We start from the raw sequence: 5,758 nt of genomic DNA, 5'->3' as shown, positions 1-5,758 counted from the left end.
TCTAATGAGAGCTATTGGGTGACCGAAAGGTGAAGTTAAAGTGCCTAATTGTTTTATAATGAATCCTGAACAGGAAAAAAGTCATTTTCGCACTTACTGGCTGTTATTTCGGCCGAGTTTTATCAAATCTGAGCTTGGATCTGTGATGAAATATTAAGCGCCCTATATAATCAGTGGGAGATTGTTCTTGAGAATAATTTCAAAAGTGTCTGGAGGTGCCTTGATCAGTTCGAAGGGCTTTAGGTCAAGGATTTCGTTTGTAAATCAATACGAAAATATTCTATTATGATCTCGTGACTCCTTGCGTGGCAAACTACACTTCTAGCCCCCAGGATTGGTCAAAAATGGAATATTCCAACCTTTATTAAGAGCTGTGAGGGCAAAACTTCCCCCATTTCGCATATGCGGGCAACTTACGCACACACATTTTGCTGAGAAGCAATCGGGATAAAAGGCAGGCCTTATAACTGTTAATTTCCGTTTAGTTAGCAGCTCGACTAAAAGTCTTCAGAAACAGACTTAGTAACATCCGTCCATTATTTTCTCTTTCAGAGGGATGGTTTATACACAAGCGCCCCAAAGCCGAGAAACATTATGTTATCGTGAATCAAGGTAGGACCTTCATTTTTATAGTTCTGTCGGCTCAGTATGATTTTGATTCAACAATAATAATCATCTCTCCTTTGGGAAATGAAATAACATGCGACCCATATTTCTCTTCCAGCGCCATGCAGATATAAACAGCCCTTGCTGCCCGCCCGATTAACAGGTAGGCCTATTTGGTTACTCACAAGGACACACAAAAATACTGTCTCTACTAAACGAAAGGCTTTTATTTGTTTTTCAACTCATCATATCCTTTCTATTTAATTTTCCAGAATAACATCTCATCAAAATAGACAAGCGCTAAGGCTGATTATTTATACAATGCGACAAGGACACGCTGTACTTAGTCTGTCTCATTACATCAATTCCTGATGATGTGGTGTAAAAAGCAAAGAGCACGTCGTTGGAACAAAAGCGTGTGATACATGATCGTAAGCGATATTCTCTGACAGCAAACTAACGTCAACCCTCGTTTTCTCTTTCCAGACAGCTCGACCTGATGTTTTCACAAAATCATTCAACGGATGAAGCATGAGTGTACAGGAATATTCAAAAGGGAAATTACATGTAGGAGTATTTGTAAGTTCCTATATATTCATTCATAAAAAGTATAACAACAGCAACTGTATGCACGTGAACGCGGTACAATACTTAGTTCCATAAAACAGGTTATATTTCACTTCGGCCTTATAGAGCCTTCATTTTTGAAAAATATTTCCAGACAGTAAAAGCGCTTATGTTACACGAGGTTTTACTGACATTTCCTACTGGGTTAGTAAAAAAATACATATTACTTTACATGCTCGTAGGCGATATTCTCTGACAGCAAACTAACGTCAACCCTCGTTTTTCTCTTTCCAGACAGTTCGACCTGATGTTTTCTCATACACATACAGTATAGCCTCAATATATCATTCAACGTTTGGAGCGTGACTGTGTACTACAACTGTTTCATTCACTAGTGTTTATGACTTCAGGAATTCTAAAGGGAATTACATGTAAGACTGAGTATTTGTAAGTACAATATATAATCATTCATAAAAAGTATATACAACAACAACTGTATGCCCGTGCACGCGCTGGAAAAAAACTTAAGTTTCTTCCATAACCCCCATAAAGCTGAATGAATGATACAATAGTTAGTTCCATCAAACAGGTTATATTTCACTTTGACCTTATAGAGTCTTCATTTTTTGAAAAATACAAGTTTGAAATCTACCACTTTTCCAAAAAATATTTCCAAACAGTTAAAGACGGTTATGTTACGCGACGTTTTACTGACATTTCCTACCGGGTTAGTAAGAAATTACACATTACTTTGCATCTGCGAAAAAATATAGGCGCTTGGCTTGAAAGCAATAATTTCAAGAAACTTTATGAACACATTTTGGAAGAAATACATTCTTGTTTGACACCACAGCCGCCAAGACGAAAGCTTAAATTCAAAGGGAGAATTGTTAATATTCAAGGTAATTTTCCAAGCAGTGCGTTAACTTCTTGTTTTAGACAACGCGACGTACAGTCGCTACTATATTTTATCGAATCGTTTTTTGCACCCGAGGCAGACAGGGGTGAAAGACCGCTTGTTAAATTAGATTCCGAGGCAACGGAAAAGCCGTCCATGCGTGGTCTGAAATTCAGAGACGCAGGAGCTCATTTTCAGTTTTATACCACTCGATGTAATTTTGTTTTTACTAAAATTGAGCTTTTTGCGGAGAAAACAAGAATTGTCTTCGAATTCTTGGAAGAAAATCAGGTTGATCATGAATTGAAATTGCCAACAGACGGGGTCTCTCGGATGATCACAGACAAATTCATTTGCTTTTGATGATAACAGAAACATCATGACAGAATTGATTGAGGATATCATTGCAAAAATAGTCGCGGCTATCGAGCCATCAGAAGAAAAGTTCATAAGATTTACAAAATGCATTCGAAAAACGCTCAAACACTTTGACTCGTCAGGACGTCCCTCATGGATGAAGCTGATTAAAATCATCATCGATACTCTGGGCGATTTTACCATTCAAATATCATGTTATCATTTTGGAGGTTCGATTAGGGGAGGGGCTAGTCCTTTGAAAGCAGAGGCCAGTTTAAGTATTTCTATTGCCCCAAATGATGTTGTGAAAGTCATGAAAACTAGTTTAGAATGCAGTAATGGTGAGTATGATAGCGAGGAAGAGAGTGCGATTAAAGCAATTGATGATGGATTCAATAGAACTTCGAATCAGATTGAAAACATACTTTCTGAGAACAAAAAACGAAAGGCAAATAGTTGTTTTATTGATGATACAGGCAATGCCGTTGCGCACAAAAAATGTCTTCTATTGAAAATGAGAACGAAGAACACGGCGCTGTTAGCTTGGAAGCCGATTTGAACTTGTCCAGTGACGACGTGGAAACTGCGTCCGAAACCGAATCGGATGGAGTAGCAAGCCGGGGGGCCGCGGGTGCACATGCAGTCGAAAAATTATCCCTGTCGAGTGGGTCTCTTTTTCCGAAAGCGTATAATGTAGAACAGGATGTTATCACTTTACGTAACCAGCTAAACGAACAACTTGCCTTCAATGATATAACCCCCCAACAAGCTGGAGCTTCCGCTCATGAATGCTGTTCAGGCGATGAAAAAGCCTTCGTAAAAAAATATCTTCGTCCAATATTTGAGTCGAAAAAGAATAGATTAAAATATCCTCACATTATTGAAGATTTTGTAAACATTTGTTCTGTCCACGAAAAACAAAAGCTCGCTTTGAAAAAGATAAAACCTTGGGCTGAAAAATGCGAAAAATACCACAAGGATTTTGTTTCACGAAAGGCCTCTGTAGACAAACTCATGGCGCGGGAAGAAAAAGCTGTCGAGACTTTTATTGCGGGCATGAAAAAAAATGAAGAAGCCATGACAAAATTTCACTGTTTCTTCGACCAAAAAACCACAGCTTTGCAAAGTTGTAAGGCCCGTCTAATGCATTGTTTGCCTGTTTTGACAGAAGCTATCAAACCGTTTAGCGGAAAGCCATGTGGAAAAGGACGTGGGGGCAAGAAAAAACAATGACTTTTAACGAAAACAGGGAGGAGAAGGGCTCTTTTAAAAACATCTTGCAAGAAGAGCTCCATTCATATCATCTACGATCCGCGTGAATACTGTATTCCTTTGAGCGCGAAAAAAAACCCACATCACATACCAGAAAGAATGACGCTAGCACAGTATGAATTTTACCTTTACAAAAAACATTTGGCAAAGAAATACGCAAATAAAACAACCGCGCGCAGCTTAAAACAAACTAACTCTTCGATAAGAAAACAACATTTCTAACGAAACAGACTGTATCGCCCACTTAATTATCCTTCCGTGCGGTAACATGCATTTGACAGATATTCCTGCTCGCAATGATAGGCGGTGCCGTAAATTTTAAAGGATCACTGCCGGGATCACTGTTGCTGTTGTTGTATATATTTTTTTGTAAATGAATTATATAGCCTGTACTTTGAACATATGAATACTGGTATATGAGTGAAAAGCAATCGCTCCTGTTGTCTGTCTATTAGAAAGGTACATTCTCTTGTTTGTATCATGTAGCAGAGAAAGGCAAGAGAGCAGTTACCCAATGTCTTCGCTCATTAGAGATTTTTTTGTGAGCTGTCGAATCGTTTGTACGACCAACCGTTCTATCATTATTTATCAATATCGTGTCTACAAAACAATATGAAATTTTACGAAATTTATCGGCCACGTATCTGCAAAAAAGTAAAAGAGCAGAGGCGTTAGTGTATGTGTATTACTATGTACATAAATATCATCGTGTCTTTCTATTGTATTATCCCGCTGTATGTGTCTATATTTTCATGCTGCAAAAAAAAAGTGGCCTAAAAATCAGTTGAAATAAATTGAATTGAATTGTATTGACAAACCACAAGGGTGCCGCTAAGTGAAGACACGTTTTGAAATTAAGAAAATGTTCGCTGCTAAAATTCCCTTTTTCTCAGTTGTTTATAAGATCATGTTAGAGATTGCCACTAAGAGTTCCCACTCCAGAGAAGGAGCAACGAAATAAAAAGTGAAAACGAACATGCATGATGCTCTTCAATGTGTCATGTTCAATATTGCTCTGTCCCTAGTTCTCTTCTAGATTTGAAAATGTGTACTTGGAAATTAGAAATAAAAATGTTTCTTCCATATCACAAATACGTCGTATATGAGTTGTTCTTTCTTCATGTGCATGTCAAAATATCCACCATTCCATCAGGAAAAGGGTGGCGCAAGAGAGTTGTCCTGTCCTGCTCTTCCCGCGCTATACGAACCCGGCCACCATGCGAGACGAAGAGGACATGTACAGACCTCGTTGCTTTGGAGCTAAACGGACATTGAGGAGACGGGACCCCTAAAATGTGGCGACGAGTCGAGGCAATTCGCGTCATAATTTTAGCTAGGATGAGCAGTCTCTATGCATTGTCAATGACAAGGATTGCCTAGACACTGATAACATCCCAGTTATAGCAACAGAATGCTTCAGTAGGCTATTTGCCCCGAACAGATTTCCCCGATGGTGGAGACCCTAATTGATCCACATTCTTCGCTCCGCTCGGTTTTTGACAGCAGCCCGTAAAACCTCAGGAGCAGCGCGAATAAGAGTGCACATTAATCTGTGCTCGTTGCGGCATCGGTCTGCTTGTACTCTGCTACGCGACGAATGCACTCCCGTGGACAGCGCAGACGGATAGCGCCGAATTTTTGAGCGCTTACACGAAGCGCGGAAAAAAATCTTCAAGCACAATATCACGGGAGGGCATTTGTCGCGGGCGTCAATGATGCACCTTTCAACGCCCCGGGACCCTCGGACTTTGGGCCTCGTATTTCGGGCGTTGAAAGGGACATTATACCTACTACTTACACTTGTTATATTGCTAAACCAGTGTACAGTAATATCGCTAAATACCGTACACTTTCATGAAGTCAACATAGTTTACAATGTATCTCAACAAAAGGGCATGCATATTACTTGTTACTTCGTCAGTCTGTAGTACATGATAGCCATGCAAAAATGGCGTCAATTTCAGACGCTTCGCCATAAAAGGATGTCTTTGAAGATCATCAAATTTCCAACTTTCAACGTGAATATTAGCTCTGTTTCTCTAAGTCAGAACCATATGG

General features: G+C 39.4%; 1 long non-coding RNA gene across 2 annotated transcripts; it reads left to right on the top strand.

Moving 5' to 3' along the window:
* The first annotated feature begins 550 nt into the window (after positions 1-550).
* On the top strand, positions 551-3,701 carry LOC135493486 (uncharacterized). Of its 2 annotated transcripts, XR_010448251.1 has the most exons (4): positions 551-612; positions 725-769; positions 1,093-1,185; positions 1,468-3,701. It is a non-coding gene; the product is annotated as an uncharacterized LOC135493486 (long non-coding RNA). The 2 variants fall into 2 exon arrangements; XR_010448252.1 differs by lacking the exon at positions 725-769.
* Positions 3,702-5,758: the final 2,057 nt, after the last annotated feature.

This window comes from Lineus longissimus, chromosome 9, assembly GCF_910592395.1.
Source record: "Lineus longissimus chromosome 9, tnLinLong1.2, whole genome shotgun sequence".
In the NCBI taxonomy this organism is placed as follows: Eukaryota; Metazoa; Nemertea; class Pilidiophora; order Heteronemertea; family Lineidae; genus Lineus; species Lineus longissimus.
Note: the sequence above shows the minus strand (reverse complement) of the source record. Positions and strands in the feature narration are given on the sequence as shown.